General features: G+C 46.0%; 61 non-coding genes across 61 annotated transcripts; all 61 read right to left on the bottom strand.

The window, feature by feature from the left end:
* Positions 1–165: 165 nt before the first annotated feature.
* trnal-cag (transfer RNA leucine (anticodon CAG)) lies at positions 166–248 on the bottom strand. Its single transcript has one exon. It is a non-coding gene; the product is annotated as a tRNA-Leu (tRNA).
* A 641-nt stretch (positions 249–889) lies between these two features.
* Positions 890–961, bottom strand: trnaa-ugc (transfer RNA alanine (anticodon UGC)). Its single transcript has one exon. It is a non-coding gene; the product is annotated as a tRNA-Ala (tRNA).
* A 413-nt stretch (positions 962–1,374) lies between these two features.
* Positions 1,375–1,446, bottom strand: trnag-ucc (transfer RNA glycine (anticodon UCC)). Its single transcript has one exon. It is a non-coding gene; the product is annotated as a tRNA-Gly (tRNA).
* A 249-nt stretch (positions 1,447–1,695) lies between these two features.
* On the bottom strand, positions 1,696–1,777 carry trnas-aga (transfer RNA serine (anticodon AGA)). Its single transcript has one exon. It is a non-coding gene; the product is annotated as a tRNA-Ser (tRNA).
* Positions 1,778–2,086: 309 nt separating this feature from the next.
* Positions 2,087–2,165, bottom strand: trnaq-cug (transfer RNA glutamine (anticodon CUG)). The gene has a single exon. It is a non-coding gene; the product is annotated as a tRNA-Gln (tRNA).
* A 226-nt stretch (positions 2,166–2,391) lies between these two features.
* trnal-cag (transfer RNA leucine (anticodon CAG)) lies at positions 2,392–2,474 on the bottom strand. The gene has a single exon. It is a non-coding gene; the product is annotated as a tRNA-Leu (tRNA).
* A 641-nt stretch (positions 2,475–3,115) lies between these two features.
* Positions 3,116–3,187, bottom strand: trnaa-ugc (transfer RNA alanine (anticodon UGC)). Its single transcript has one exon. It is a non-coding gene; the product is annotated as a tRNA-Ala (tRNA).
* A 413-nt stretch (positions 3,188–3,600) lies between these two features.
* On the bottom strand, positions 3,601–3,672 carry trnag-ucc (transfer RNA glycine (anticodon UCC)). Its single transcript has one exon. It is a non-coding gene; the product is annotated as a tRNA-Gly (tRNA).
* A 249-nt stretch (positions 3,673–3,921) lies between these two features.
* trnas-aga (transfer RNA serine (anticodon AGA)) lies at positions 3,922–4,003 on the bottom strand. Its single transcript has one exon. It is a non-coding gene; the product is annotated as a tRNA-Ser (tRNA).
* Positions 4,004–4,312: 309 nt separating this feature from the next.
* Positions 4,313–4,384, bottom strand: trnaq-cug (transfer RNA glutamine (anticodon CUG)). Its single transcript has one exon. It is a non-coding gene; the product is annotated as a tRNA-Gln (tRNA).
* A 226-nt stretch (positions 4,385–4,610) lies between these two features.
* trnal-uag (transfer RNA leucine (anticodon UAG)) lies at positions 4,611–4,693 on the bottom strand. The gene has a single exon. It is a non-coding gene; the product is annotated as a tRNA-Leu (tRNA).
* A 641-nt stretch (positions 4,694–5,334) lies between these two features.
* On the bottom strand, positions 5,335–5,406 carry trnaa-ugc (transfer RNA alanine (anticodon UGC)). The gene has a single exon. It is a non-coding gene; the product is annotated as a tRNA-Ala (tRNA).
* A 413-nt stretch (positions 5,407–5,819) lies between these two features.
* trnag-ucc (transfer RNA glycine (anticodon UCC)) lies at positions 5,820–5,891 on the bottom strand. Its single transcript has one exon. It is a non-coding gene; the product is annotated as a tRNA-Gly (tRNA).
* A 249-nt stretch (positions 5,892–6,140) lies between these two features.
* Positions 6,141–6,222, bottom strand: trnas-aga (transfer RNA serine (anticodon AGA)). The gene has a single exon. It is a non-coding gene; the product is annotated as a tRNA-Ser (tRNA).
* A 309-nt stretch (positions 6,223–6,531) lies between these two features.
* On the bottom strand, positions 6,532–6,610 carry trnaq-cug (transfer RNA glutamine (anticodon CUG)). The gene has a single exon. It is a non-coding gene; the product is annotated as a tRNA-Gln (tRNA).
* A 226-nt stretch (positions 6,611–6,836) lies between these two features.
* On the bottom strand, positions 6,837–6,919 carry trnal-cag (transfer RNA leucine (anticodon CAG)). Its single transcript has one exon. It is a non-coding gene; the product is annotated as a tRNA-Leu (tRNA).
* Positions 6,920–7,560: 641 nt separating this feature from the next.
* Positions 7,561–7,632, bottom strand: trnaa-ugc (transfer RNA alanine (anticodon UGC)). Its single transcript has one exon. It is a non-coding gene; the product is annotated as a tRNA-Ala (tRNA).
* A 413-nt stretch (positions 7,633–8,045) lies between these two features.
* Positions 8,046–8,117, bottom strand: trnag-ucc (transfer RNA glycine (anticodon UCC)). Its single transcript has one exon. It is a non-coding gene; the product is annotated as a tRNA-Gly (tRNA).
* A 249-nt stretch (positions 8,118–8,366) lies between these two features.
* trnas-aga (transfer RNA serine (anticodon AGA)) lies at positions 8,367–8,448 on the bottom strand. Its single transcript has one exon. It is a non-coding gene; the product is annotated as a tRNA-Ser (tRNA).
* Positions 8,449–8,757: 309 nt separating this feature from the next.
* Positions 8,758–8,829, bottom strand: trnaq-cug (transfer RNA glutamine (anticodon CUG)). Its single transcript has one exon. It is a non-coding gene; the product is annotated as a tRNA-Gln (tRNA).
* Positions 8,830–9,055: 226 nt separating this feature from the next.
* Positions 9,056–9,138, bottom strand: trnal-cag (transfer RNA leucine (anticodon CAG)). The gene has a single exon. It is a non-coding gene; the product is annotated as a tRNA-Leu (tRNA).
* A 641-nt stretch (positions 9,139–9,779) lies between these two features.
* Positions 9,780–9,851, bottom strand: trnaa-ugc (transfer RNA alanine (anticodon UGC)). The gene has a single exon. It is a non-coding gene; the product is annotated as a tRNA-Ala (tRNA).
* Positions 9,852–10,264: 413 nt separating this feature from the next.
* trnag-ucc (transfer RNA glycine (anticodon UCC)) lies at positions 10,265–10,336 on the bottom strand. Its single transcript has one exon. It is a non-coding gene; the product is annotated as a tRNA-Gly (tRNA).
* Positions 10,337–10,585: 249 nt separating this feature from the next.
* On the bottom strand, positions 10,586–10,667 carry trnas-aga (transfer RNA serine (anticodon AGA)). The gene has a single exon. It is a non-coding gene; the product is annotated as a tRNA-Ser (tRNA).
* Positions 10,668–10,976: 309 nt separating this feature from the next.
* On the bottom strand, positions 10,977–11,055 carry trnaq-cug (transfer RNA glutamine (anticodon CUG)). Its single transcript has one exon. It is a non-coding gene; the product is annotated as a tRNA-Gln (tRNA).
* A 226-nt stretch (positions 11,056–11,281) lies between these two features.
* trnal-cag (transfer RNA leucine (anticodon CAG)) lies at positions 11,282–11,364 on the bottom strand. Its single transcript has one exon. It is a non-coding gene; the product is annotated as a tRNA-Leu (tRNA).
* Positions 11,365–12,005: 641 nt separating this feature from the next.
* Positions 12,006–12,077, bottom strand: trnaa-ugc (transfer RNA alanine (anticodon UGC)). Its single transcript has one exon. It is a non-coding gene; the product is annotated as a tRNA-Ala (tRNA).
* Positions 12,078–12,490: 413 nt separating this feature from the next.
* On the bottom strand, positions 12,491–12,562 carry trnag-ucc (transfer RNA glycine (anticodon UCC)). Its single transcript has one exon. It is a non-coding gene; the product is annotated as a tRNA-Gly (tRNA).
* Positions 12,563–12,811: 249 nt separating this feature from the next.
* On the bottom strand, positions 12,812–12,893 carry trnas-aga (transfer RNA serine (anticodon AGA)). The gene has a single exon. It is a non-coding gene; the product is annotated as a tRNA-Ser (tRNA).
* A 309-nt stretch (positions 12,894–13,202) lies between these two features.
* Positions 13,203–13,274, bottom strand: trnaq-cug (transfer RNA glutamine (anticodon CUG)). The gene has a single exon. It is a non-coding gene; the product is annotated as a tRNA-Gln (tRNA).
* Positions 13,275–13,500: 226 nt separating this feature from the next.
* trnal-cag (transfer RNA leucine (anticodon CAG)) lies at positions 13,501–13,583 on the bottom strand. The gene has a single exon. It is a non-coding gene; the product is annotated as a tRNA-Leu (tRNA).
* A 641-nt stretch (positions 13,584–14,224) lies between these two features.
* On the bottom strand, positions 14,225–14,296 carry trnaa-ugc (transfer RNA alanine (anticodon UGC)). Its single transcript has one exon. It is a non-coding gene; the product is annotated as a tRNA-Ala (tRNA).
* A 413-nt stretch (positions 14,297–14,709) lies between these two features.
* Positions 14,710–14,781, bottom strand: trnag-ucc (transfer RNA glycine (anticodon UCC)). The gene has a single exon. It is a non-coding gene; the product is annotated as a tRNA-Gly (tRNA).
* Positions 14,782–15,030: 249 nt separating this feature from the next.
* On the bottom strand, positions 15,031–15,112 carry trnas-aga (transfer RNA serine (anticodon AGA)). Its single transcript has one exon. It is a non-coding gene; the product is annotated as a tRNA-Ser (tRNA).
* Positions 15,113–15,421: 309 nt separating this feature from the next.
* Positions 15,422–15,500, bottom strand: trnaq-cug (transfer RNA glutamine (anticodon CUG)). The gene has a single exon. It is a non-coding gene; the product is annotated as a tRNA-Gln (tRNA).
* Positions 15,501–15,726: 226 nt separating this feature from the next.
* trnal-cag (transfer RNA leucine (anticodon CAG)) lies at positions 15,727–15,809 on the bottom strand. Its single transcript has one exon. It is a non-coding gene; the product is annotated as a tRNA-Leu (tRNA).
* A 641-nt stretch (positions 15,810–16,450) lies between these two features.
* trnaa-ugc (transfer RNA alanine (anticodon UGC)) lies at positions 16,451–16,522 on the bottom strand. The gene has a single exon. It is a non-coding gene; the product is annotated as a tRNA-Ala (tRNA).
* Positions 16,523–16,935: 413 nt separating this feature from the next.
* trnag-ucc (transfer RNA glycine (anticodon UCC)) lies at positions 16,936–17,007 on the bottom strand. The gene has a single exon. It is a non-coding gene; the product is annotated as a tRNA-Gly (tRNA).
* A 249-nt stretch (positions 17,008–17,256) lies between these two features.
* Positions 17,257–17,338, bottom strand: trnas-aga (transfer RNA serine (anticodon AGA)). Its single transcript has one exon. It is a non-coding gene; the product is annotated as a tRNA-Ser (tRNA).
* Positions 17,339–17,647: 309 nt separating this feature from the next.
* On the bottom strand, positions 17,648–17,719 carry trnaq-cug (transfer RNA glutamine (anticodon CUG)). The gene has a single exon. It is a non-coding gene; the product is annotated as a tRNA-Gln (tRNA).
* A 226-nt stretch (positions 17,720–17,945) lies between these two features.
* trnal-cag (transfer RNA leucine (anticodon CAG)) lies at positions 17,946–18,028 on the bottom strand. The gene has a single exon. It is a non-coding gene; the product is annotated as a tRNA-Leu (tRNA).
* Positions 18,029–18,668: 640 nt separating this feature from the next.
* trnaa-ugc (transfer RNA alanine (anticodon UGC)) lies at positions 18,669–18,740 on the bottom strand. Its single transcript has one exon. It is a non-coding gene; the product is annotated as a tRNA-Ala (tRNA).
* A 413-nt stretch (positions 18,741–19,153) lies between these two features.
* trnag-ucc (transfer RNA glycine (anticodon UCC)) lies at positions 19,154–19,225 on the bottom strand. The gene has a single exon. It is a non-coding gene; the product is annotated as a tRNA-Gly (tRNA).
* Positions 19,226–19,474: 249 nt separating this feature from the next.
* Positions 19,475–19,556, bottom strand: trnas-aga (transfer RNA serine (anticodon AGA)). The gene has a single exon. It is a non-coding gene; the product is annotated as a tRNA-Ser (tRNA).
* Positions 19,557–19,865: 309 nt separating this feature from the next.
* Positions 19,866–19,937, bottom strand: trnaq-cug (transfer RNA glutamine (anticodon CUG)). The gene has a single exon. It is a non-coding gene; the product is annotated as a tRNA-Gln (tRNA).
* Positions 19,938–20,163: 226 nt separating this feature from the next.
* trnal-cag (transfer RNA leucine (anticodon CAG)) lies at positions 20,164–20,246 on the bottom strand. Its single transcript has one exon. It is a non-coding gene; the product is annotated as a tRNA-Leu (tRNA).
* Positions 20,247–20,887: 641 nt separating this feature from the next.
* Positions 20,888–20,959, bottom strand: trnaa-ugc (transfer RNA alanine (anticodon UGC)). The gene has a single exon. It is a non-coding gene; the product is annotated as a tRNA-Ala (tRNA).
* A 413-nt stretch (positions 20,960–21,372) lies between these two features.
* Positions 21,373–21,444, bottom strand: trnag-ucc (transfer RNA glycine (anticodon UCC)). The gene has a single exon. It is a non-coding gene; the product is annotated as a tRNA-Gly (tRNA).
* Positions 21,445–21,693: 249 nt separating this feature from the next.
* trnas-aga (transfer RNA serine (anticodon AGA)) lies at positions 21,694–21,775 on the bottom strand. Its single transcript has one exon. It is a non-coding gene; the product is annotated as a tRNA-Ser (tRNA).
* Positions 21,776–22,084: 309 nt separating this feature from the next.
* Positions 22,085–22,156, bottom strand: trnaq-cug (transfer RNA glutamine (anticodon CUG)). The gene has a single exon. It is a non-coding gene; the product is annotated as a tRNA-Gln (tRNA).
* Positions 22,157–22,382: 226 nt separating this feature from the next.
* Positions 22,383–22,465, bottom strand: trnal-cag (transfer RNA leucine (anticodon CAG)). The gene has a single exon. It is a non-coding gene; the product is annotated as a tRNA-Leu (tRNA).
* Positions 22,466–23,106: 641 nt separating this feature from the next.
* Positions 23,107–23,178, bottom strand: trnaa-ugc (transfer RNA alanine (anticodon UGC)). Its single transcript has one exon. It is a non-coding gene; the product is annotated as a tRNA-Ala (tRNA).
* Positions 23,179–23,591: 413 nt separating this feature from the next.
* Positions 23,592–23,663, bottom strand: trnag-ucc (transfer RNA glycine (anticodon UCC)). The gene has a single exon. It is a non-coding gene; the product is annotated as a tRNA-Gly (tRNA).
* Positions 23,664–23,912: 249 nt separating this feature from the next.
* trnas-aga (transfer RNA serine (anticodon AGA)) lies at positions 23,913–23,994 on the bottom strand. Its single transcript has one exon. It is a non-coding gene; the product is annotated as a tRNA-Ser (tRNA).
* A 309-nt stretch (positions 23,995–24,303) lies between these two features.
* trnaq-cug (transfer RNA glutamine (anticodon CUG)) lies at positions 24,304–24,375 on the bottom strand. Its single transcript has one exon. It is a non-coding gene; the product is annotated as a tRNA-Gln (tRNA).
* Positions 24,376–24,601: 226 nt separating this feature from the next.
* Positions 24,602–24,684, bottom strand: trnal-cag (transfer RNA leucine (anticodon CAG)). Its single transcript has one exon. It is a non-coding gene; the product is annotated as a tRNA-Leu (tRNA).
* A 641-nt stretch (positions 24,685–25,325) lies between these two features.
* Positions 25,326–25,397, bottom strand: trnaa-ugc (transfer RNA alanine (anticodon UGC)). Its single transcript has one exon. It is a non-coding gene; the product is annotated as a tRNA-Ala (tRNA).
* A 413-nt stretch (positions 25,398–25,810) lies between these two features.
* On the bottom strand, positions 25,811–25,882 carry trnag-ucc (transfer RNA glycine (anticodon UCC)). The gene has a single exon. It is a non-coding gene; the product is annotated as a tRNA-Gly (tRNA).
* Positions 25,883–26,131: 249 nt separating this feature from the next.
* On the bottom strand, positions 26,132–26,213 carry trnas-aga (transfer RNA serine (anticodon AGA)). Its single transcript has one exon. It is a non-coding gene; the product is annotated as a tRNA-Ser (tRNA).
* Positions 26,214–26,827: 614 nt separating this feature from the next.
* trnal-cag (transfer RNA leucine (anticodon CAG)) lies at positions 26,828–26,910 on the bottom strand. Its single transcript has one exon. It is a non-coding gene; the product is annotated as a tRNA-Leu (tRNA).
* A 641-nt stretch (positions 26,911–27,551) lies between these two features.
* On the bottom strand, positions 27,552–27,623 carry trnaa-ugc (transfer RNA alanine (anticodon UGC)). Its single transcript has one exon. It is a non-coding gene; the product is annotated as a tRNA-Ala (tRNA).
* Between the last annotated feature and the right edge of the window lie 16 nt (positions 27,624–27,639).

Below are 27,639 nucleotides of genomic sequence, written 5' to 3'. Positions count from 1 at the left end.
AAATAAACAACAAAGAAGGTATCCCAAACAGAGTGTAGAAGCTGTGAAATGCTTGTGCAGTGCAAGTAGTAAGAAGACTGGAGTTGGTCATATGAGTGACATTAGTGCTCACTTTACTTGCCCGCTATCAGGTTACAAGCACTGCCTCCAGTGAAAAGCTGCAGCTGTCAGAAGTGGGATTCGAACCCACGCCTCCAGGGGAGACTGCGACCTGAACGCAGCGCCTTAGACCGCTCGGCCATCCTGACATCACGTACCTTTAATCTTTCTATTGAAAAAAAAAAAAAAGCCGGCATATGAATAGCAATATTCTTCATTTGATTCATCTCAAAAAACTAGAGTTATGGCCCTGCAGATGTATGCCTTGGCCAACCAGTAAAGCTGCAGTTTACATGTAGGTGAAGATTGTCAGTCATCCAGGTCATGGTTATCTTAAGTGCTTTATCGTAGGCAAGTGGACTTGCTTGAGTTTCTTGCAGACATTTGGCATCTCATCCAAGAGGTTTCTTCAATTCTGGGTGTGAACCCTTAATCCAAGAGGTTTCTTGAGTTCTGGGTGTGAAACCCTTACAGAGTCGTTGAGGTGACATGTGAGGCTCTGACTTTCAGAGTCGTTAAGGTCACCTGAGAGTCGTTGACCCACCCGGCCATGTTGTGCGTCATTAGGGTTAGATGGGTCCAGGTGTGAATGGGCGTAAAGTTGTCTGAGGAGGGATCCCAAGACTGCTGGTCAGGGTTGCACACAAGTTAAGTTAATCTTCCACAGTGCGTGTTACTTACCTGTGTGATACTCAATACCTCCCATTTGAGGGTGGCTGTGATTCCGTGTTGTTTTCTGGGAGTTCATGAGCCAACAGATTCATCCTTATTCCGTCACCATGATACCTGTTGGAGATGCCGGGGATTGAACCCGGGGCCTCATACATGCAAAGCATGCGCTCTACCACTGAGCTACATCCCCAGCGAGCACTGCACTCAATTGATTTTCTTTGACGATGCCTGAATGGAAGAAGCAATCTGATCAAGATACTGATGTAACCCTAGTAAAGGGCTTTGAAACTTGTAAAATGCAACTGCGATGGACAGACATCAAACTGTGGCAGCTGCTTTGAAATCTCTTATCTCCGACTAACAGACTAATATATGGGTGATTGGCTGAGCACATTGGTGGTTGTTATTGGTTTGTTGTTTTGGTTATTTTATTGGCTTTGAGAGCCAGAGGTTAAAATGAGACTGCCATGGAATGACAGCAAAGCTGGGTGAATTTCTTGCAGCACTATACCACCAATCACTGCGGAGAAGTGGAACATTTGCTGGCTTTGTGCTGACTTTCTGTCAACAAAAGCAGGCAACAGTACACTGGCAGAAAAGGACTGCGATGGCCGGGAATCGAACCCGGGTCAACTGCTTGGAAGGCAGCTATGCTTACCACTATACCACCATCGCTGGGCGAAAGGCATTTTACTGCAAATTCAGCAATTTATCTGAGCATTGAGACTGAATAGAGCACATAAGGATTGGAAGGTATCGATCAAGGGGCAACACACAAGAGGGAGCGCCCACTAACTCAACAGTTATCATTAAAGCATCACTTGGTTTGCTTTGACACTGATACATTTCCCAGACACACCTGTGGGTGCAGTAGTCTGCAAATGCCTCATTGGTGGGCGCCTACTGCTGAAAAGTGGTGCCTCTCGTTGTCGGCAGGATTCGAACCTGCGCGGGGAAACCCCAATGGATTTCTAGTCCATCGCCTTAACCACTCGGCCACAACAACCACAGATATGCTTTTAAACTGACTTCCCATCGCTGCGCCAAAAGCAACTGACTGCAAAGTCGGCATTTTATTAAGGCAATATTTTAAATGAAATGAAAATATTGTAAGGATTACAACCATTATCAAAGCATGACTTTGTGATACTCTTCTAAGTTGCACCTGAAATGTGTCAGTAGGTGCCCTGTTGCAGTGTCACGTAACATGCAACGTTTCCAAGGAAGAAGCCCTGGCTACCCGGAGTGCAATTCCAAGCCGAGATTGGGATGGTGGAGGGACTCATCCTTTAGCCCCATACTGTGGTTATAAAGCAGGTTCCACCGAGACTTGAACTCGGATTACTGGATTCAGAGTCCAGAGTGCAGAGTGCTAACCATTACACCATGGAACCTTCATGTTGATTGAGAGAGCGTTTCTGGCATGATATCAGCATGCATGTGGTCATCATTCACAAATAAACAACAAAGAAGGTATCCCAAACAGAGTGTAGAAGCTGTGAAATGCTTGTGCAGTGCAAGTAGTAAGAAGACTGGAGTTGGTCATATGAGTGACATTAGTGCTCACTTTACTTGCCCGCTATCAGGTTACAAGCACTGCCTCCAGTGAAAAGCTGCAGCTGTCAGAAGTGGGATTCGAACCCACGCCTCCAGGGGAGACTGCGACCTGAACGCAGCGCCTTAGACCGCTCGGCCATCCTGACATCACGTACCTTTAATCTTTCTATTGAAAAAAAAAAAAAAGCCGGCATATGAATAGCAATATTCTTCATTTGATTCATCTCAAAAAACTAGAGTTATGGCCCTGCAGATGTATGCCTTGGCCAACCAGTAAAGCTGCAGTTTACATGTAGGTGAAGATTGTCAGTCATCCAGGTCATGGTTATCTTAAGTGCTTTATCGTAGGCAAGTGGACTTGCTTGAGTTTCTTGCAGACATTTGGCATCTCATCCAAGAGGTTTCTTCAATTCTGGGTGTGAACCCTTAATCCAAGAGGTTTCTTGAGTTCTGGGTGTGAAACCCTTACAGAGTCGTTGAGGTGACATGTGAGGCTCTGACTTTCAGAGTCGTTAAGGTCACCTGAGAGTCGTTGACCCACCCGGCCATGTTGTGCGTCATTAGGGTTAGATGGGTCCAGGTGTGAATGGGCGTAAAGTTGTCTGAGGAGGGATCCCAAGACTGCTGGTCAGGGTTGCACACAAGTTAAGTTAATCTTCCACAGTGCGTGTTACTTACCTGTGTGATACTCAATACCTCCCATTTGAGGGTGGCTGTGATTCCGTGTTGTTTTCTGGGAGTTCATGAGCCAACAGATTCATCCTTATTCCGTCACCATGATACCTGTTGGAGATGCCGGGGATTGAACCCGGGGCCTCATACATGCAAAGCATGCGCTCTACCACTGAGCTACATCCCCAGCGAGCACTGCACTCAATTGATTTTCTTTGACGATGCCTGAATGGAAGAAGCAATCTGATCAAGATACTGATGTAACCCTAGTAAAGGGCTTTGAAACTTGTAAAATGCAACTGCGATGGACAGACATCAAACTGTGGCAGCTGCTTTGAAATCTCTTATCTCCGACTAACAGACTAATATATGGGTGATTGGCTGAGCACATTGGTGGTTGTTATTGGTTTGTTGTTTTGGTTATTTTATTGGCTTTGAGAGCCAGAGGTTAAAATGAGACTGCCATGGAATGACAGCAAAGCTGGGTGAATTTCTTGCAGCACTATACCACCAATCACTGCGGAGAAGTGGAACATTTGCTGGCTTTGTGCTGACTTTCTGTCAACAAAAGCAGGCAACAGTACACTGGCAGAAAAGGACTGCGATGGCCGGGAATCGAACCCGGGTCAACTGCTTGGAAGGCAGCTATGCTTACCACTATACCACCATCGCTGGGCGAAAGGCATTTTACTGCAAATTCAGCAATTTATCTGAGCATTGAGACTGAATAGAGCACATAAGGATTGGAAGGTATCGATCAAGGGGCAACACACAAGAGGGAGCGCCCACTAACTCAACAGTTATCATTAAAGCATCACTTGGTTTGCTTTGACACTGATACATTTCCCAGACACACCTGTGGGTGCAGTAGTCTGCAAATGCCTCATTGGTGGGCGCCTACTGCTGAAAAGTGGTGCCTCTCGTTGTCGGCAGGATTCGAACCTGCGCGGGGAAACCCCAATGGATTTCTAGTCCATCGCCTTAACCACTCGGCCACGACAACCACAGATATGCTTTTAAACTGACTTCCCATCGCTGCGCCAAAAGCAACTGACTGCAAAGTCGGCATTTTATTGAGGCAATATTTTAAATGAAATGAAAATATTGTAAGGATTACAACCATTATCAAAGCATGACTTTGTGATACTCTTCTAAGTTGCACCTGAAATGTGTCAGTAGGTGCCCTGTTGCAGTGTCACGTAACATGCAACGTTTCCAAGGAAGAAGCCCTGGCTATCCGGAGTGCAATTCCAAGCCGAGATTGGGATGGTGGAGGGACTCATCCTTTAGCCCCATACTGTGGTTATAAAGCAGGTTCCACCGAGACCTGAACTCGGATTACTGGATTCAGAGTCCAGAGTGCTAACCATTACACCATGGAACCTTCATGTTGATTGAGAGAGCGTTTCTGGCATGATATCAGCATGCCTGTGGTCATCATTCACAAATAAACAACAAAGAAGGTATCCCAAACAGAGTGTAGAAGCTGTGAAATGCTTGTGCAGTGCAAGTAGTAAGAAGACTGGAGTTGGTCATATGAGTGACATTAGTGCTCACTTTACTTGCCCGCTATCAGGTTACAAGCACTGCCTCCAGTGAAAAGCTGCAGCTGTCAGAAGTGGGATTCGAACCCACGCCTCCAGGGGAGACTGCGACCTAAACGCAGCGCCTTAGACCGCTCGGCCATCCTGACATCACGTACCTTTAATCTTTCTATTGAAAAAAAAAAAAAAGCCGGCATATGAATAGCAATATTCTTCATTTGATTCATCTCAAAAAACTAGAGTTATGGCCCTGCAGATGTATGCCTTGGCCAACCAGTAAAGTTGCAGTTTACATGTAGGTGAAGATTGTCAGTCATCCAGGTCATGGTTATCTTAAGTGCTTTATCGTAGGCAAGTGGACTTGCTTGAGTTTCTTGCAGACATTTGGCATCTCATCCAAGAGGTTTCTTCAATTCTGGGTGTGAACCCTTAATCCAAGAGGTTTCTTGAGTTCTGGGTGTGAAACCCTTAAAGAGTCGTTGAGGTGACATGTGAAGCTCTGACTTTCACAGTCGTTAAGGTCACCTGAGAGTCGTTGACCCACCCGGCCATGTTGTGCGTCATTAGGGTTAGATGGGTCCAGGTGTGAATGGGCGTAAAGTTGTCTGAGGAGGGATCCCAAGACTGCTGGTCAGGGTTGCACACAAGTTAAGTTAATCTTCCACAGTGCGTGTTACTTACCTGTGTGATACTCAATACCTCCCATTTGAGGGTGGCTGTGATTCCGTGTTGTTTTTTGGGAGTTCATGAGCCAACAGATTCATCCTTATTCCGTCACCATAATACCTGTTGGAGATGCCGGGGATTGAACCCGGGGCCTCATACATGCAAAGCATGCGCTCTACCACTGAGCTACATCCCCAGCGAGCACTGCACTCAATTGATTTTCTTTGACGATGCCTGAATGGAAGAAGCAATCTGATCAAGATACTGATGTAACCCTAGTAAAGGGCTTTGAAACTTGTAAAATGCAACTGCAATGGACAGACATCAAACTGTGGCAGCTGCTTTGAAATCTCTTATCTCCGACTAACAGACTAATATATGGGTGATTGGCTGAGCACATTGGTGGTTGTTATTGGTTTGTTGTTTTGGTTATTTTATTGGCTTTGAGAGCCAGAGGTTAAAATGAGACTGCCATGGAATGACAGCAAAGCTGGGTGAATTTCTTGCAGCACTATACCACCAATCACTGCGGAGAAGTGGAACATTTGCTGGCTTTGTGCTGACTTTCTGTCAACAAAAGCAGGCAACAGTACACTGGCAGAAAAGGACTGCGATGGCCGGGAATCGAACCCGGGTCAACTGCTTGGAAGGCAGCTATGCTTACCACTATACCACCATCGCTGGGTGAAAGGCATTTTACTGCAAATTCAGCAATTTATCTGAGCATTGAGACTGAATAGAGCACATAAGGATTGGAAGGTATCGATCAAGGGGCAACACACAAGAGGGAGCGCCCACTAACTCAACAGTTATCATTAAAGCATCACTTGGTTTGCTTTGACACTGATACATTTCCCAGACACACCTGTGGGTGCAGTAGTCTGCAAATGCCTCATTGGTGGGCGCCTACTGCTGAAAAGTGGTGCCTCTCGTTGTCGGCAGGATTCGAACCTGCGCGGGGAAACCCCAATGGATTTCTAGTCCATCGCCTTAACCACTCGGCCACGACAACCACAGATATGCTTTTAAACTGACTTCCCATCGCTGCGCCAAAAGCAACTGACTGCAAAGTCGGCATTTTATTGAGGCAATATTTTAAATGAAATGAAAATATTGTAAGGATTACAACCATTATCAAAGCATGACTTTGTGATACTCTTCTAAGTTGCACCTGAAATGTGTCAGTAGGTGCCCTGTTGCAGTGTCACGTAACATGCAACGTTTCCAAGGAAGAAGCCCTGGCTATCCGGAGTGCAATTCCAAGCCGAGATTGGGATGGTGGAGGGACTCATCCTTTAGCCCCATACTGTGGTTATAAAGCAGGTTCCACCGAGACTTGAACTCGGATTACTGGATTCAGAGTCCAGAGTGCAGAGTGCTAACCATTACACCATGGAACCTTCATGTTGATTGAGAGAGCGTTTCTGGCATGATATCAGCATGCCTGTGGTCATCATTCACAAATAAACAACAAAGAAGGTATCCCAAACAGAGTGTAGAAGCTGTGAAATGCTTGTGCAGTGCAAGTAGTAAGAAGACTGGAGTTGGTCATATGAGTGACATTAGTGCTCACTTTACTTGCCCGCTATCAGGTTACAAGCACTGCCTCCAGTGAAAAGCTGCAGCTGTCAGAAGTGGGATTCGAACCCACGCCTCCAGGGGAGACTGCGACCTGAACGCAGCGCCTTAGACCGCTCGGCCATCCTGACATCACGTACCTTTAATCTTTCTATTAAAAAAAAAAAAAAAGCCGGCATATGAATAGCAATATTCTTCATTTGATTCATCTCAAAAAACTAGAGTTATGGCCCTGCAGATGTATGCCTTGGCCAACCAGTAAAGTTGCAGTTTACATGTAGGTGAAGATTGTCAGTCATCCAGGTCATGGTTATCTTAAGTGCTTTATCGTAGGTAAGTGGACTTGCTTGAGTTTCTTGCAGACATTTGGCATCTCATCCAAGAGGTTTCTTCAATTCTGGGTGTGAACCCTTAATCCAAGAGGTTTCTTGAGTTCTGGGTGTGAAACCCTTACAGAGTCGTTGAGGTGACATGTGAGGCTCTGACTTTCAGAGTCGTTAAGGTCACCTGAGAGTCGTTGACCCACCCGGCCATGTTGTGCGTCATTAGGGTTAGATGGGTCCAGGTGTGAATGGGCGTAAAGTTGTCTGAGGAGGGATCCCAAGACTGCTGGTCAGGGTTGCACACAAGTTAAGTTAATCTTCCACAGTGCGTGTTACTTACCTGTGTGATACTCAATACCTCCCATTTGAGGGTGGCTGTGATTCCGTGTTGTTTTCTGGGAGTTCATGAGCCAACAGATTCATCCTTATTCCGTCACCATAATACCTGTTGGAGATGCCGGGGATTGAACCCGGGGCCTCATACATGCAAAGCATGCGCTCTACCACTGAGCTACATCCCCAGCGAGCACTGCACTCAATTGATTTTCTTTGACGATGCCTGAATGGAAGAAGCAATCTGATCAAGATACTGATGTAACCCTAGTAAAGGGCTTTGAAACTTGTAAAATGCAACTGCGATGGACAGACATCAAACTGTGGCAGCTGCTTTGAAATCTCTTATCTCCGACTAACAGACTAATATATGGGTGATTGGCTGAGCACATTGGTGGTTGTTATTGGTTTGTTGTTTTGGTTATTTTATTGGCTTTGAGAGCCAGAGGTTAAAATGAGACTGCCATGGAATGACAGCAAAGCTGGGTGAATTTCTTGCAGCACTATACCACCAATCACTGCGGAGAAGTGGAACATTTGCTGGCTTTGTGCTGACTTTCTGTCAACAAAAGCAGGCAACAGTACACTGGCAGAAAAGGACTGCGATGGCCGGGAATCGAACCCGGGTCAACTGCTTGGAAGGCAGCTATGCTTACCACTATACCACCATCGCTGGGTGAAAGGCATTTTACTGCAAATTCAGCAATTTATCTGAGCATTGAGACTGAATAGAGCACATAAGGATTGGAAGGTATCGATCAAGGGGCAACACACAAGAGGGAGCGCCCACTAACTCAACAGTTATCATTAAAGCATCACTTGGTTTGCTTTGACACTGATACATTTCCCAGACACACCTGTGGGTGCAGTAGTCTGCAAATGCCTCATTGGTGGGCGCCTACTGCTGAAAAGTGGTGCCTCTCGTTGTCGGCAGGATTCGAACCTGCGCGGGGAAACCCCAATGGATTTCTAGTCCATCGCCTTAACCACTCGGCCACGACAACCACAGATATGCTTTTAAACTGACTTCCCATCGCTGCGCCAAAAGCAACTGACTGCAAAGTCGGCATTTTATTGAGGCAATATTTTAAATGAAATGAAAATATTGTAAGGATTACAACCATTATCAAAGCATGACTTTGTGATACTCTTCTAAGTTGCACCTGAAATGTGTCAGTAGGTGCCCTGTTGCAGTGTCACGTAACATGCAACGTTTCCAAGGAAGAAGCCCTGGCTATCCGGAGTGCAATTCCAAGCCGAGATTGGGATGGTGGAGGGACTCATCCTTTAGCCCCATACTGTGGTTATAAAGCAGGTTCCACCGAGACTTGAACTCAGATTACTGGATTCAGAGTCCAGAGTGCTAACCATTACACCATGGAACCTTCATGTTGATTGAGAGAGCGTTTCTGGCATGATATCAGCATGCCTGTGGTCATCATTCACAAATAAACAACAAAGAAGGTATCCCAAACAGAGTGTAGAAGCTGTGAAATGCTTGTGCAGTGCAAGTAGTAAGAAGACTGGAGTTGGTCATATGAGTGACATTAGTGCTCACTTTACTTGCCCGCTATCAGGTTACAAGCACTGCCTCCAGTGAAAAGCTGCAGCTGTCAGAAGTGGGATTCGAACCCACGCCTCCAGGGGAGACTGCGACCTGAACGCAGCGCCTTAGACCGCTCGGCCATCCTGACATCACGTACCTTTAATCTTTCTATTAAAAAAAAAAAAAAAGCCGGCATATGAATAGCAATATTCTTCATTTGATTCATCTCAAAAAACTAGAGTTATGGCCCTGCAGATGTATGCCTTGGCCAACCAGTAAAGTTGCAGTTTACATGTAGGTGAAGATTGTCAGTCATCCAGGTCATGGTTATCTTAAGTGCTTTATCGTAGGCAAGTGGACTTGCTTGAGTTTCTTGCAGACATTTGGCATCTCATCCAAGAGGTTTCTTCAATTCTGGGTGTGAACCCTTAATCCAAGAGGTTTCTTGAGTTCTGGGTGTGAAACCCTTACAGAGTCGTTGAGGTGACATGTGAGGCTCTGACTTTCAGAGTCGTTAAGATCACCTGAGAGTCGTTGACCCACCCGGCCATGTTGTGCGTCATTAGGGTTAGATGGGTCCAGGTGTGAATGGGCGTAAAGTTGTCTGAGGAGGGATCCCAAGACTGCTGGTCAGGGTTGCACACAAGTTAAGTTAATCTTCCACAGTGCGTGTTACTTACCTGTGTGATACTCAATACCTCCCATTTGAGGGTGGCTGTGATTCCGTGTTGTTTTCTGGGAGTTCATGAGCCAACAGATTCATCCTTATTCCGTCACCATAATACCTGTTGGAGATGCCGGGGATTGAACCCGGGGCCTCATACATGCAAAGCATGCGCTCTACCACTGAGCTACATCCCCAGCGAGCACTGCACTCAATTGATTTTCTTTGACGATGCCTGAATGGAAGAAGCAATCTGATCAAGATACTGATGTAACCCTAGTAAAGGGCTTTGAAACTTGTAAAATGCAACTGCGATGGACAGACATCAAACTGTGGCAGCTGCTTTGAAATCTCTTATCTCCGACTAACAGACTAATATATGGGTGATTGGCTGAGCACATTGGTGGTTGTTATTGGTTTGTTGTTTTGGTTATTTTATTGGCTTTGAGAGCCAGAGGTTAAAATGAGACTGCCATGGAATGACAGCAAAGCTGGGTGAATTTCTTGCAGCACTATACCACCAATCACTGCGGAGAAGTGGAACATTTGCTGGCTTTGTGCTGACTTTCTGTCAACAAAAGCAGGCAACAGTACACTGGCAGAAAAGGACTGCGATGGCCGGGAATCGAACCCGGGTCAACTGCTTGGAAGGCAGCTATGCTTACCACTATACCACCATCGCTGGGTGAAAGGCATTTTACTGCAAATTCAGCAATTTATCTGAGCATTGAGACTGAATAGAGCACATAAGGATTGGAAGGTATCGATCAAGGGGCAACACACAAGAGGGAGCGCCCACTAACTCAACAGTTATCATTAAAGCATCACTTGGTTTGCTTTGACACTGATACATTTCCCAGACACACCTGTGGGTGCAGTAGTCTGCAAATGCCTCATTGGTGGGCGCCTACTGCTGAAAAGTGGTGCCTCTCGTTGTCGGCAGGATTCGAACCTGCGCGGGGAAACCCCAATGGATTTCTAGTCCATCGCCTTAACCACTCGGCCACGACAACCACAGATATGCTTTTAAACTGACTTCCCATCGCTGCGCCAAAAGCAACTGACTGCAAAGTCGGCATTTTATTGAGGCAATATTTTAAATGAAATGAAAATATTGTAAGGATTACAACCATTATCAAAGCATGACTTTGTGATACTCTTCTAAGTTGCACCTGAAATGTGTCAGTAGGTGCCCTGTTGCAGTGTCACGTAACATGCAACGTTTCCAAGGAAGAAGCCCTGGCTATCCGGAGTGCAATTCCAAGCCGAGATTGGGATGGTGGAGGGACTCATCCTTTAGCCCCATACTGTGGTTATAAAGCAGGTTCCACCGAGACTTGAACTCGGATTACTGGATTCAGAGTCCAGAGTGCAGAGTGCTAACCATTACACCATGGAACCTTCATGTTGATTGAGAGAGCGTTTCTGGCATGATATCAGCATGCCTGTGGTCATCATTCACAAATAAACAACAAAGAAGGTATCCCAAACAGAGTGTAGAAGCTGTGAAATGCTTGTGCAGTGCAAGTAGTAAGAAGACTGGAGTTGGTCATATGAGTGACATTAGTGCTCACTTTACTTGCCCGCTATCAGGTTACAAGCACTGCCTCCAGTGAAAAGCTGCAGCTGTCAGAAGTGGGATTCGAACCCACGCCTCCAGGGGAGACTGCGACCTGAACGCAGCGCCTTAGACCGCTCGGCCATCCTGACATCACGTACCTTTAATCTTTCTATTAAAAAAAAAAAAAAAGCCGGCATATGAATAGCAATATTCTTCATTTGATTCATCTCAAAAAACTAGAGTTATGGCCCTGCAGATGTATGCCTTGGCCAACCAGTAAAGTTGCAGTTTACATGTAGGTGAAGATTGTCAGTCATCCAGGTCATGGTTATCTTAAGTGCTTTATCGTAGGTAAGTGGACTTGCTTGAGTTTCTTGCAGACATTTGGCATCTCATCCAAGAGGTTTCTTCAATTCTGGGTGTGAACCCTTAATCCAAGAGGTTTCTTGAGTTCTGGGTGTGAAACCCTTACAGAGTCGTTGAGGTGACATGTGAGGCTCTGACTTTCAGAGTCGTTAAGGTCACCTGAGAGTCGTTGACCCACCCGGCCATGTTGTGCGTCATTAGGGTTAGATGGGTCCAGGTGTGAATGGGCGTAAAGTTGTCTGAGGAGGGATCCCAAGACTGCTGGTCAGGGTTGCACACAAGTTAAGTTAATCTTCCACAGTGCGTGTTACTTACCTGTGTGATACTCAATACCTCCCATTTGAGGGTGGCTGTGATTCCGTGTTGTTTTCTGGGAGTTCATGAGCCAACAGATTCATCCTTATTCCGTCACCATAATACCTGTTGGAGATGCCGGGGATTGAACCCGGGGCCTCATACATGCAAAGCATGCGCTCTACCACTGAGCTACATCCCCAGCGAGCACTGCACTCAATTGATTTTCTTTGACGATGCCTGAATGGAAGAAGCAATCTGATCAAGATACTGATGTAACCCTAGTAAAGGGCTTTGAAACTTGTAAAATGCAACTGCGATGGACAGACATCAAACTGTGGCAGCTGCTTTGAAATCTCTTATCTCCGACTAACAGACTAATATATGGGTGATTGGCTGAGCACATTGGTGGTTGTTATTGGTTTGTTGTTTTGGTTATTTTATTGGCTTTGAGAGCCAGAGGTTAAAATGAGACTGCCATGGAATGACAGCAAAGCTGGGTGAATTTCTTGCAGCACTATACCACCAATCACTGCGGAGAAGTGGAACATTTGCTGGCTTTGTGCTGACTTTCTGTCAACAAAAGCAGGCAACAGTACACTGGCAGAAAAGGACTGCGATGGCCGGGAATCGAACCCGGGTCAACTGCTTGGAAGGCAGCTATGCTTACCACTATACCACCATCGCTGGGTGAAAGGCATTTTACTGCAAATTCAGCAATTTATCTGAGCATTGAGACTGAATAGAGCACATAAGGATTGGAAGGTATCGATCAAGGGGCAACACACAAGAGGGAGCGCCCACTAACTCAACAGTTATCATTAAAGCATCACTTGGTTTGCTTTGACACTGATACATTTCCCAGACACACCTGTGGGTGCAGTAGTCTGCAAATGCCTCATTGGTGGGCGCCTACTGCTGAAAAGTGGTGCCTCTCGTTGTCGGCAGGATTCGAACCTGCGCGGGGAAACCCCAATGGATTTCTAGTCCATCGCCTTAACCACTCGGCCACGACAACCACAGATATGCTTTTAAACTGACTTCCCATCGCTGCGCCAAAAGCAACTGACTGCAAAGTCGGCATTTTATTGAGGCAATATTTTAAATGAAATGAAAATATTGTAAGGATTACAACCATTATCAAAGCATGACTTTGTGATACTCTTCTAAGTTGCACCTGAAATGTGTCAGTAGGTGCCCTGTTGCAGTGTCACGTAACATGCAACGTTTCCAAGGAAGAAGCCCTGGCTATCCGGAGTGCAATTCCAAGCCGAGATTGGGATGGTGGAGGGACTCATCCTTTAGCCCCATACTGTGGTTATAAAGCAGGTTCCACCGAGACTTGAACTCAGATTACTGGATTCAGAGTCCAGAGTGCTAACCATTACACCATGGAACCTTCATGTTGATTGAGAGAGCGTTTCTGGCATGATATCAGCATGCCTGTGGTCATCATTCACAAATAAACAACAAAGAAGGTATCCCAAACAGAGTGTAGAAGCTGTGAAATGCTTGTGCAGTGCAAGTAGTAAGAAGACTGGAGTTGGTCATATGAGTGACATTAGTGCTCACTTTACTTGCCCGCTATCAGGTTACAAGCACTGCCTCCAGTGAAAAGCTGCAGCTGTCAGAAGTGGGATTCGAACCCACGCCTCCAGGGGAGACTGCGACCTGAACGCAGCGCCTTAGACCGCTCGGCCATCCTGACATCACGTACCTTTAATCTTTCTATTAAAAAAAAAAAAAAAGCCGGCATATGAATAGCAATATTCTTCATTTGATTCATCTCAAAAAACTAGAGTTATGGCCCTGCAGATGTATGCCTTGGCCAACCAGTAAAGTTGCAGTTTACATGTAGGTGAAGATTGTCAGTCATCCAGGTCATGGTTATCTTAAGTGCTTTATCGTAGGCAAGTGGACTTGCTTGAGTTTCTTGCAGACATTTGGCATCTCATCCAAGAGGTTTCTTCAATTCTGGGTGTGAACCCTTAATCCAAGAGGTTTCTTGAGTTCTGGGTGTGAAACCCTTACAGAGTCGTTGAGGTGACATGTGAGGCTCTGACTTTCAGAGTCGTTAAGATCACCTGAGAGTCGTTGACCCACCCGGCCATGTTGTGCGTCATTAGGGTTAGATGGGTCCAGGTGTGAATGGGCGTAAAGTTGTCTGAGGAGGGATCCCAAGACTGCTGGTCAGGGTTGCACACAAGTTAAGTTAATCTTCCACAGTGCGTGTTACTTACCTGTGTGATACTCAATACCTCCCATTTGAGGGTGGCTGTGATTCCGTGTTGTTTTCTGGGAGTTCATGAGCCAACAGATTCATCCTTATTCCGTCACCATAATACCTGTTGGAGATGCCGGGGATTGAACCCGGGGCCTCATACATGCAAAGCATGCGCTCTACCACTGAGCTACATCCCCAGCGAGCACTGCACTCAATTGATTTTCTTTGACGATGCCTGAATGGAAGAAGCAATCTGATCAAGATACTGATGTAACCCTAGTAAAGGGCTTTGAAACTTGTAAAATGCAACTGCGATGGACAGACATCAAACTGTGGCAGCTGCTTTGAAATCTCTTATCTCCGACTAACAGACTAATATATGGGTGATTGGCTGAGCACATTGGTGGTTGTTATTGGTTTGTTGTTTTGGTTATTTTATTGGCTTTGAGAGCCAGAGGTTAAAATGAGACTGCCATGGAATGACAGCAAAGCTGGGTGAATTTCTTGCAGCACTATACCACCAATCACTGCGGAGAAGTGGAACATTTGCTGGCTTTGTGCTGACTTTCTGTCAACAAAAGCAGGCAACAGTACACTGGCAGAAAAGGACTGCGATGGCCGGGAATCGAACCCGGGTCAACTGCTTGGAAGGCAGCTATGCTTACCACTATACCACCATCGCTGGGCGAAAGGCATTTTACTGCAAATTCAGCAATTTATCTGAGCATTGAGACTGAATAGAGCACATAAGGATTGGAAGGTATCGATCAAGGGGCAACACACAAGAGGGAGCGCCCACTAACTCAACAGTTATCATTAAAGCATCACTTGGTTTGCTTTGACACTGATACATTTCCCAGACACACCTGTGGGTGCAGTAGTCTGCAAATGCCTCATTGGTGGGCGCCTACTGCTGAAAAGTGGTGCCTCTCGTTGTCGGCAGGATTCGAACCTGCGCGGGGAAACCCCAATGGATTTCTAGTCCATCGCCTTAACCACTCGGCCACAACAACCACAGATATGCTTTTAAACTGACTTCCCATCGCTGCGCCAAAAGCAACTGACTGCAAAGTCGGCATTTTATTAAGGCAATATTTTAAATGAAATGAAAATATTGTAAGGATTACAACCATTATCAAAGCATGACTTTGTGATACTCTTCTAAGTTGCACCTGAAATGTGTCAGTAGGTGCCCTGTTGCAGTGTCACGTAACATGCAACGTTTCCAAGGAAGAAGCCCTGGCTACCCGGAGTGCAATTCCAAGCCGAGATTGGGATGGTGGAGGGACTCATCCTTTAGCCCCATACTGTGGTTATAAAGCAGGTTCCACCGAGACTTGAACTCGGATTACTGGATTCAGAGTCCAGAGTGCAGAGTGCTAACCATTACACCATGGAACCTTCATGTTGATTGAGAGAGCGTTTCTGGCATGATATCAGCATGCATGTGGTCATCATTCACAAATAAACAACAAAGAAGGTATCCCAAACAGAGTGTAGAAGCTGTGAAATGCTTGTGCAGTGCAAGTAGTAAGAAGACTGGAGTTGGTCATATGAGTGACATTAGTGCTCACTTTACTTGCCCGCTATCAGGTTACAAGCACTGCCTCCAGTGAAAAGCTGCAGCTGTCAGAAGTGGGATTCGAACCCACGCCTCCAGGGGAGACTGCGACCTGAACGCAGCGCCTTAGACCGCTCGGCCATCCTGACATCACGTACCTTTAATCTTTCTATTGAAAAAAAAAAAAAAGCCGGCATATGAATAGCAATATTCTTCATTTGATTCATCTCAAAAAACTAGAGTTATGGCCCTGCAGATGTATGCCTTGGCCAACCAGTAAAGCTGCAGTTTACATGTAGGTGAAGATTGTCAGTCATCCAGGTCATGGTTATCTTAAGTGCTTTATCGTAGGCAAGTGGACTTGCTTGAGTTTCTTGCAGACATTTGGCATCTCATCCAAGAGGTTTCTTCAATTCTGGGTGTGAACCCTTAATCCAAGAGGTTTCTTGAGTTCTGGGTGTGAAACCCTTACAGAGTCGTTGAGGTGACATGTGAGGCTCTGACTTTCAGAGTCGTTAAGGTCACCTGAGAGTCGTTGACCCACCCGGCCATGTTGTGCGTCATTAGGGTTAGATGGGTCCAGGTGTGAATGGGCGTAAAGTTGTCTGAGGAGGGATCCCAAGACTGCTGGTCAGGGTTGCACACAAGTTAAGTTAATCTTCCACAGTGCGTGTTACTTACCTGTGTGATACTCAATACCTCCCATTTGAGGGTGGCTGTGATTCCGTGTTGTTTTCTGGGAGTTCATGAGCCAACAGATTCATCCTTATTCCGTCACCATGATACCTGTTGGAGATGCCGGGGATTGAACCCGGGGCCTCATACATGCAAAGCATGCGCTCTACCACTGAGCTACATCCCCAGCGAGCACTGCACTCAATTGATTTTCTTTGACGATGCCTGAATGGAAGAAGCAATCTGATCAAGATACTGATGTAACCCTAGTAAAGGGCTTTGAAACTTGTAAAATGCAACTGCGATGGACAGACATCAAACTGTGGCAGCTGCTTTGAAATCTCTTATCTCCGACTAACAGACTAATATATGGGTGATTGGCTGAGCACATTGGTGGTTGTTATTGGTTTGTTGTTTTGGTTATTTTATTGGCTTTGAGAGCCAGAGGTTAAAATGAGACTGCCATGGAATGACAGCAAAGCTGGGTGAATTTCTTGCAGCACTATACCACCAATCACTGCGGAGAAGTGGAACATTTGCTGGCTTTGTGCTGACTTTCTGTCAACAAAAGCAGGCAACAGTACACTGGCAGAAAAGGACTGCGATGGCCGGGAATCGAACCCGGGTCAACTGCTTGGAAGGCAGCTATGCTTACCACTATACCACCATCGCTGGGCGAAAGGCATTTTACTGCAAATTCAGCAATTTATCTGAGCATTGAGACTGAATAGAGCACATAAGGATTGGAAGGTATCGATCAAGGGGCAACACACAAGAGGGAGCGCCCACTAACTCAACAGTTATCATTAAAGCATCACTTGGTTTGCTTTGACACTGATACATTTCCCAGACACACCTGTGGGTGCAGTAGTCTGCAAATGCCTCATTGGTGGGCGCCTACTGCTGAAAAGTGGTGCCTCTCGTTGTCGGCAGGATTCGAACCTGCGCGGGGAAACCCCAATGGATTTCTAGTCCATCGCCTTAACCACTCGGCCACGACAACCACAGATATGCTTTTAAACTGACTTCCCATCGCTGCGCCAAAAGCAACTGACTGCAAAGTCGGCATTTTATTGAGGCAATATTTTAAATGAAATGAAAATATTGTAAGGATTACAACCATTATCAAAGCATGACTTTGTGATACTCTTCTAAGTTGCACCTGAAATGTGTCAGTAGGTGCCCTGTTGCAGTGTCACGTAACATGCAACGTTTCCAAGGAAGAAGCCCTGGCTATCCGGAGTGCAATTCCAAGCCGAGATTGGGATGGTGGAGGGACTCATCCTTTAGCCCCATACTGTGGTTATAAAGCAGGTTCCACCGAGACCTGAACTCGGATTACTGGATTCAGAGTCCAGAGTGCTAACCATTACACCATGGAACCTTCATGTTGATTGAGAGAGCGTTTCTGGCATGATATCAGCATGCCTGTGGTCATCATTCACAAATAAACAACAAAGAAGGTATCCCAAACAGAGTGTAGAAGCTGTGAAATGCTTGTGCAGTGCAAGTAGTAAGAAGACTGGAGTTGGTCATATGAGTGACATTAGTGCTCACTTTACTTGCCCGCTATCAGGTTACAAGCACTGCCTCCAGTGAAAAGCTGCAGCTGTCAGAAGTGGGATTCGAACCCACGCCTCCAGGGGAGACTGCGACCTGAACGCAGCGCCTTAGACCGCTCGGCCATCCTGACATCACGTACCTTTAATCTTTCTATTGAAAAAAAAAAAAAGCCGGCATATGAATAGCAATATTCTTCATTTGATTCATCTCAAAAAACTAGAGTTATGGCCCTGCAGATGTATGCCTTGGCCAACCAGTAAAGTTGCAGTTTACATGTAGGTGAAGATTGTCAGTCATCCAGGTCATGGTTATCTTAAGTGCTTTATCGTAGGCAAGTGGACTTGCTTGAGTTTCTTGCAGACATTTGGCATCTCATCCAAGAGGTTTCTTCAATTCTGGGTGTGAACCCTTAATCCAAGAGGTTTCTTGAGTTCTGGGTGTGAAACCCTTACAGAGTCGTTGAGGTGACATGTGAGGCTCTGACTTTCAGAGTCGTTAAGGTCACCTGAGAGTCGTTGACCCACCCGGCCATGTTGTGCGTCATTAGGGTTAGATGGGTCCAGGTGTGAATGGGCGTAAAGTTGTCTGAGGAGGGATCCCAAGACTGCTGGTCAGGGTTGCACACAAGTTAAGTTAATCTTCCACAGTGCGTGTTACTTACCTGTGTGATACTCAATACCTCCCATTTGAGGGTGGCTGTGATTCCGTGTTGTTTTCTGGGAGTTCATGAGCCAACAGATTCATCCTTATTCCGTCACCATAATACCTGTTGGAGATGCCGGGGATTGAACCCGGGGCCTCATACATGCAAAGCATGCGCTCTACCACTGAGCTACATCCCCAGCGAGCACTGCACTCAATTGATTTTCTTTGACGATGCCTGAATGGAAGAAGCAATCTGATCAAGATACTGATGTAACCCTAGTAAAGGGCTTTGAAACTTGTAAAATGCAACTGCGATGGACAGACATCAAACTGTGGCAGCTGCTTTGAAATCTCTTATCTCCGACTAACAGACTAATATATGGGTGATTGGCTGAGCACATTGGTGGTTGTTATTGGTTTGTTGTTTTGGTTATTTTATTGGCTTTGAGAGCCAGAGGTTAAAATGAGACTGCCATGGAATGACAGCAAAGCTGGGTGAATTTCTTGCAGCACTATACCACCAATCACTGCGGAGAAGTGGAACATTTGCTGGCTTTGTGCTGACTTTCTGTCAACAAAAGCAGGCAACAGTACACTGGCAGAAAAGGACTGCGATGGCCGGGAATCGAACCCGGGTCAACTGCTTGGAAGGCAGCTATGCTTACCACTATACCACCATCGCTGGGCGAAAGGCATTTTACTGCAAATTCAGCAATTTATCTGAGCATTGAGACTGAATAGAGCACATAAGGATTGGAAGGTATCGATCAAGGGGCAACACACAAGAGGGAGCGCCCACTAACTCAACAGTTATCATTAAAGCATCACTTGGTTTGCTTTGACACTGATACATTTCCCAGACACACCTGTGGGTGCAGTAGTCTGCAAATGCCTCATTGGTGGGCGCCTACTGCTGAAAAGTGGTGCCTCTCGTTGTCGGCAGGATTCGAACCTGCGCGGGGAAACCCCAATGGATTTCTAGTCCATCGCCTTTACCACTCGGCCACAACAACCACAGATATGCTTTTAAACTGACTTCCCATCGCTGCGCCAAAAGCAACTGACTGCAAAGTCGGCATTTTATTAAGGCAATATTTTAAATGAAATGAAAATATTGTAAGGATTACAACCATTATCAAAGCATGACTTTGTGATACTCTTCTAAGTTGCACCTGAAATGTGTCAGTAGGTGCCCTGTTGCAGTGTCACGTAACATGCAACGTTTCCAAGGAAGAAGCCCTGGCTATCCGGAGTGCAATTCCAAGCCGAGATTGGGATGGTGGAGGGACTCATCCTTTAGCCCCATACTGTGGTTATAAAGCAGGTTCCACCGAGACTTGAACTCGGATTACTGGATTCAGAGTCCAGAGTGCTAACCATTACACCATGGAACCTTCATGTTGATTGAGAGAGCGTTTCTGGCATGATATCAGCATGCCTGTGGTCATCATTCACAAATAAACAACAAAGAAGGTATCCCAAACAGAGTGTAGAAGCTGTGAAATGCTTGTGCAGTGCAAGTAGTAAGAAGACTGGAGTTGGTCATATGAGTGACATTAGTGCTCACTTTACTTGCCCGCTATCAGGTTACAAGCACTGCCTCCAGTGAAAAGCTGCAGCTGTCAGAAGTGGGATTCGAACCCACGCCTCCAGGGGAGACTGCGACCTGAACGCAGCGCCTTAGACCGCTCGGCCATCCTGACATCACGTACCTTTAATCTTTCTATTAAAAAAAAAAAAAAAGCCGGCATATGAATAGCAATATTCTTCATTTGATTCATCTCAAAAAACTAGAGTTATGGCCCTGCAGATGTATGCCTTGGCCAACCAGTAAAGTTGCAGTTTACATGTAGGTGAAGATTGTCAGTCATCCAGGTCATGGTTATCTTAAGTGCTTTATCGTAGGCAACTGGACTTGCTTGAGTTTCTTGCAGACATTTGGCATCTCATCCAAGAGGTTTCTTCAATTCTGGGTGTGAACCCTTAATCCAAGAGGTTTCTTGAGTTCTGGGTGTGAAACCCTTACAGAGTCGTTGAGGTGACATGTGAGGCTCTGACTTTCAGAGTCGTTAAGGTCACCTGAGAGTCGTTGACCCACCCGGCCATGTTGTGCGTCATTAGGGTTAGATGGGTCCAGGTGTGAATGGGCATAAAGTTGTCTGAGGAGGGATCCCAAGACTGCTGGTCAGGGTTGCACACAAGTTAAGTTAATCTTCCACAGTGCGTGTTACTTACCTGTGTGATACTCAATACCTCCCATTTGAGGGTGGCTGTGATTCCGTGTTGTTTTCTGGGAGTTCATGAGCCAACAGATTCATCCTTATTCCGTCACCATAATACCTGTTGGAGATGCCGGGGATTGAACCCGGGGCCTCATACATGCAAAGCATGCGCTCTACCACTAAGCTACACCCCTAGAGAGCGCTGCACTCAATTGATTTTCTTTGACGATGCCTGAATGGAAGAAGCAATCTGATCAAGATACTGATGTAACCCTAGTAAAGGGCTTTGAAACTTGTAAAATGCAACTGCGATGGACAGACATCAAACTGTGGCAGCTGCTTTGAAATCTCTTATCTCCGACTAACAGACTAATATATGGGTGATTGGCTGAGCACATTGGTGGTTGTTATTGGTTTGTTGTTTTGGTTATTTTATTGGCTTTGAGAGCCAGAGGTTAAAATGAGACTGCCATGGAATGACAGCAAAGCTGGGTGAATTTCTTGCAGCACTATACCACCAATCACTGCGGAGAAGTGGAACATTTGCTGGCTTTGTGCTGACTTTCTGTCAACAAAAGCAGGCAACAGTACACTGGCAGAAAAGGACTGCGATGGCCGGGAATCGAACCCGGGTCAACTGCTTGGAAGGCAGCTATGCTTACCACTATACCACCATCGCTGGGCGAAAGGCATTTTACTGCAAATTCAGCAATTTATCTGAGCATTGAGACTGAATAGAGCACATAAGGATTGGAAGGTATCGATCAAGGGGCAACACACAAGAGGGAGCGCCCACTAACTCAACAGTTATCATTAAAGCATCACTTGGTTTGCTTTGACACTGATACATTTCCCAGACACACCTGTGGGTGCAGTAGTCTGCAAATGCCTCATTGGTGGGCGCCTACTGCTGAAAAGTGGTGCCTCTCGTTGTCGGCAGGATTCGAACCTGCGCGGGGAAACCCCAATGGATTTCTAGTCCATCGCCTTAACCACTCGGCCACGACAACCACAGATATGCTTTTAAACTGACTTCCCATCGCTGCGCCAAAAGCAACTGACTGCAAAGTCGGCATTTTATTAAGGCAATATTTTAAATGAAATGAAAATATTGTAAGGATTACAACCATTATCAAAGCATGACTTTGTGATACTCTTCTAAGTTGCACCTGAAATGTGTCAGTAGGTGCCCTGTTGCAGTGTCACGTAACATGCAACGTTTCCAAGGAAGAAGCCCTGGCTATCCGGAGTGCAATTCCAAGCCGAGATTGGGATGGTGGAGGGACTCATCCTTTAGCCCCATACTGTGGTTATAAAGCAGGTTCCACCGAGACTTGAACTCGGATTACTGGATTCAGAGTCCAGAGTGCTAACCATTACACCATGGAACCTTCATGATGATTGAGAGAGCGTTTCTGGCATGATATCAGCATGCCTGTGGTCATCATTCACAAATAAACAACAAAGAAGGTATCCCAAACAGAGTGTAGAAGCTGTGAAATGCTTGTGCAGTGCAAGTAGTAAGAAGACTGGAGTTGGTCATATGAGTGACATTAGTGCTCACTTTACTTGCCCGCTATCAGGTTACAAGCACTGCCTCCAGTGAAAAGCTGCAGCTGTCAGAAGTGGGATTCGAACCCACGCCTCCAGGGGAGACTGTGACCTGAACGCAGCGCCTTAGACCGCTCGGCCATCCTGACATCACGTACCTTTAATCTTTCTATTGAAAAAAAAAAAAAAGCCGGCATATGAATAGCAATATTCTTCATTTGATTCATCTCAAAAAACTAGAGTTATGGCCCTGCAGATGTATGCCTTGGCCAACCAGTAAAGTTGCAGTTTACATGTAGGTGAAGATTGTCAGTCATCCAGGTCATGGTTATCTTAAGTGCTTTATCGTAGGCAACTGGACTTGCTTGAGTTTCTTGCAGACATTTGGCATCTCATCCAAGAGGTTTCTTCAATTCTGGGTGTGAACCCTTAATCCAAGAGGTTTCTTGAGTTCTGGGTGTGAAACCCTTACAGAGTCGTTGAGGTGACATGTGAGGCTCTGACTTTCAGAGTCGTTAAGGTCACCTGAGAGTCGTTGACCCACCCGGCCATGTTGTGCGTCATTAGGGTTAGATGGGTCCAGGTGTGAATGGGCATAAAGTTGTCTGAGGAGGGATCCCAAGACTGCTGGTCAGGGTTGCACACAAGTTAAGTTAATCTTCCACAGTGCGTGTTACTTACCTGTGTGATACTCAATACCTCCCATTTGAGGGTGGCTGTGATTCCGTGTTGTTTTCTGGGAGTTCATGAGCCAACAGATTCATCCTTATTCCGTCACCATAATACCTGTTGGAGATGCCGGGGATTGAACCCGGGGCCTCATACATGCAAAGCATGCGCTCTACCACTGAGCTACATCCCCAGCGAGCACTGCACTCAATTGATTTTCTTTGACGATGCCTGAATGGAAGAAGCAATCTGATCAAGATACTGATGTAACCCTAGTAAAGGGCTTTGAAACTTGTAAAATGCAACTGCGATGGACAGACATCAAACTGTGGCAGCTGCTTTGAAATCTCTTATCTCCGACTAACAGACTAATATATGGGTGATTGGCTGAGCACATTGGTGGTTGTTATTGGTTTGTTGTTTTGGTTATTTTATTGGCTTTGAGAGCCAGAGGTTAAAATGAGACTGCCATGGAATGACAGCAAAGCTGGGTGAATTTCTTGCAGCACTATACCACCAATCACTGCGGAGAAGTGGAACATTTGCTGGCTTTGTGCTGACTTTCTGTCAACAAAAGCAGGCAACAGTACACTGGCAGAAAAGGACTGCGATGGCCGGGAATCGAACCCGGGTCAACTGCTTGGAAGGCAGCTATGCTTACCACTATACCACCATCGCTGGGCGAAAGGCATTTTACTGCAAATTCAGCAATTTATCTGAGCATTGAGACTGAATAGAGCACATAAGGATTGGAAGGTATCGATCAAGGGGCAACACACAAGAGGGAGCGCCCACTAACTCAACAGTTATCATTAAAGCATCACTTGGTTTGCTTTGACACTGATACATTTCCCAGACACACCTGTGGGTGCAGTAGTCTGCAAATGCCTCATTGGTGGGCGCCTACTGCTGAAAAGTGGTGCCTCTCGTTGTCGGCAGGATTCGAACCTGCGCGGGGAAACCCCAATGGATTTCTAGTCCATCGCCTTAACCACTCGGCCACGACAACCACAGATATGCTTTTAAACTGACTTCCCATCGCTGCGCCAAAAGCAACTGACTGCAAAGTCGGCATTTTATTAAGGCAATATTTTAAATGAAATGAAAATATTGTAAGGATTACAACCATTATCAAAGCATGACTTTGTGATACTCTTCTAAGTTGCACCTGAAATGTGTCAGTAGGTGCCCTGTTGCAGTGTCACGTAACATGCAACGTTTCCAAGGAAGAAGCCCTGGCTATCCGGAGTGCAATTCCAAGCCGAGATTGGGATGGTGGAGGGACTCATCCTTTAGCCCCATACTGTGGTTATAAAGCAGGTTCCACCGAGACTTGAACTCGGATTACTGGATTCAGAGTCCAGAGTGCTAACCATTACACCATGGAACCTTCATGTTGATTGAGAGAGCGTTTCTGGCATGATATCAGCATGCCTGTGGTCATCATTCACAAATAAACAACAAAGAAGGTATCCCAAACAGAGTGTAGAAGCTGTGAAATGCTTGTGCAGTGCAAGTAGTAAGAAGACTGGAGTTGGTCATATGAGTGACATTAGTGCTCACTTTACTTGCCCGCTATCAGGTTACAAGCACTGCCTCCAGTGAAAAGCTGCAGCTGTCAGAAGTGGGATTCGAACCCACGCCTCCAGGGGAGACTGCGACCTGAACGCAGCGCCTTAGACCGCTCGGCCATCCTGACATCACGTACCTTTAATCTTTCTATTAAAAAAAAAAAAAAAGCCGGCATATGAATAGCAATATTCTTCATTTGATTCATCTCAAAAAACTAGAGTTATGGCCCTGCAGATGTATGCCTTGGCCAACCAGTAAAGTTGCAGTTTACATGTAGGTGAAGATTGTCAGTCATCCAGGTCATGGTTATCTTAAGTGCTTTATCGTAGGCAAGTGGACTTGCTTGAGTTTCTTGCAGACATTTGGCATCTCATCCAAGAGGTTTCTTCAATTCTGGGTGTGAACCCTTAATCCAAGAGGTTTCTTGAGTTCTGGGTGTGAAACCCTTACAGAGTCGTTGAAGTGACATGTGAGGCTCTGACTTTCAGAGTCGTTAAGGTCACCTGAGAGTCGTTGACCCACCCGGCCATGTTGTGCGTCATTAGGGTTAGATGGGTCCAGGTGTGAATGGGCGTAAAGTTGTCTGAGGAGGGATCCCAAGACTGCTGGTCAGGGTTGCACACAAGTTAAGTTAATCTTCCACAGTGCGTGTTACTTACCTGTGTGATACTCAATACCTCCCATTTGAGGGTGGCTGTGATTCCGTGTTGTTTTCTGGGAGTTCATGAGCCAACAGATTCATCCTTATTCCGTCACCATAATACCTGTTGGAGATGCCGGGGATTGAACCCGGGGCCTCATACATGCAAAGCATGCGCTCTACCACTGAGCTACATCCCCAGCGAGCACTGCACTCAATTGATTTTCTTTGACGATGCCTGAATGGAAGAAGCAATCTGATCAAGATACTGATGTAACCCTAGTAAAGGGCTTTGAAACTTGTAAAATGCAACTGCGATGGACAGACATCAAACTGTGGCAGCTGCTTTGAAATCTCTTATCTCCGACTAACAGACTAATATATGGGTGATTGGCTGAGCACATTGGTGGTTGTTATTGGTTTGTTGTTTTGGTTATTTTATTGGCTTTGAGAGCCAGAGGTTAAAATGAGACTGCCATGGAATGACAGCAAAGCTGGGTGAATTTCTTGCAGCACTATACCACCAATCACTGCGGAGAAGTGGAACATTTGCTGGCTTTGTGCTGACTTTCTGTCAACAAAAGCAGGCAACAGTACACTGGCAGAAAAGGACTGCGATGGCCGGGAATCGAACCCGGGTCAACTGCTTGGAAGGCAGCTATGCTTACCACTATACCACCATCGCTGGGTGAAAGGCATTTTACTGCAAATTCAGCAATTTATCTGAGCATTGAGACTGAATAGAGCACATAAGGATTGGAAGGTATCGATCAAGGGGCAACACACAAGAGGGAGCGCCCACTAACTCAACAGTTATCATTAAAGCATCACTTGGTTTGCTTTGACACTGATACATTTCCCAGACACACCTGTGGGTGCAGTAGTCTGCAAATGCCTCATTGGTGGGCGCCTACTGCTGAAAAGTGGTGCCTCTCGTTGTCGGCAGGATTCGAACCTGCGCGGGGAAACCCCAATGGATTTCTAGTCCATCGCCTTAACCACTCGGCCACGACAACCACAGATATGCTTTTAAACTGACTTCCCATCGCTGCGCCAAAAGCAACTGACTGCAAAGTCGGCATTTTATTGAGGCAATATTTTAAATGAAATGAAAATATTGTAAGGATTACAACCATTATCAAAGCATGACTTTGTGATACTCTTCTAAGTTGCACCTGAAATGTGTCAGTAGGTGCCCTGTTGCAGTGTCACGTAACATGCAACGTTTCCAAGGAAGAAGCCCTGGCTATCCGGAGTGCAATTCCAAGCCGAGATTGGGATGGTGGAGGGACTCATCCTTTAGCCCCATACTGTGGTTATAAAGCAGGTTCCACCGAGACTTGAACTCGGATTACTGGATCTAGAGTCCAAAGTGCAGAGGGCTAACCATTACACCATGGAACCTTCATGTTGATTGAGAGAGCGTTTCTGGCATGATATCAGCATGCATGTGGTCATCATTCACAAATAAACAACAAAGAAGGTATCCCAAACAGAGTGTAGAAGCTGTGAAATGCTTGTGCAGTGCAAGTAGTAAGAAGACTGGAGTTGGTCATATGAGTGACATTAGTGCTCACTTTACTTGCCCGCTATCAGGTTACAAGCACTGCCTCCAGTGAAAAGCTGCAGCTGTCAGAAGTGGGATTCGAACCCACGCCTCCAGGGGAGACTGCGACCTGAACGCAGCGCCTTAGACCGCTCGGCCATCCTGACATCACGTACCTTTAATCTTTCTATTGAAAAAAAAAAAAAAGCCGGCATATGAATAGCAATATTCTTCATTTGATTCATCTCAAAAAACTAGAGTTATGGCCCTGCAGATGTATGCCTTGGCCAACCAGTAAAGCTGCAGTTTACATGTAGGTGAAGATTGTCAGTCATCCAGGTCATGGTTATCTTAAGTGCTTTATCGTAGGCAAGTGGACTTGCTTGAGTTTCTTGCAGACATTTGGCATCTCATCCAAGAGGTTTCTTCAATTCTGGGTGTGAACCCTTAATCCAAGAGGTTTCTTGAGTTCTGGGTGTGAAACCCTTACAGAGTCGTTGAGGTGACATGTGAGGCTCTGACTTTCAGAGTCGTTAAGGTCACCTGAGAGTCGTTGACCCACCCGGCCATGTTGTGCGTCATTAGGGTTAGATGGGTCCAGGTGTGAATGGGCGTAAAGTTGTCTGAGGAGGGATCCCAAGACTGCTGGTCAGGGTTGCACACAAGTTAAGTTAATCTTCCACAGTGCGTGTTACTTACCTGTGTGATACTCAATACCTCCCATTTGAGGGTGGCTGTGATTCCGTGTTGTTTTCTGGGAGTTCATGAGCCAACAGATTCATCCTTATTCCGTCACCATAATACCTGTTGGAGATGCCGGGGATTGAACCCGGGGCCTCACACATGCAAAGCATGCGCTCTACCACTGAGCTACATCCCCAGCGAGCACTGCACTC

The sequence above is a fragment of the Epinephelus lanceolatus genome, chromosome 20 (assembly GCF_041903045.1).
Source record: "Epinephelus lanceolatus isolate andai-2023 chromosome 20, ASM4190304v1, whole genome shotgun sequence".
NCBI classification, from domain to species: Eukaryota; Metazoa; Chordata; class Actinopteri; order Perciformes; family Serranidae; genus Epinephelus; species Epinephelus lanceolatus.
Note: the sequence above shows the minus strand (reverse complement) of the source record. Positions and strands in the feature narration are given on the sequence as shown.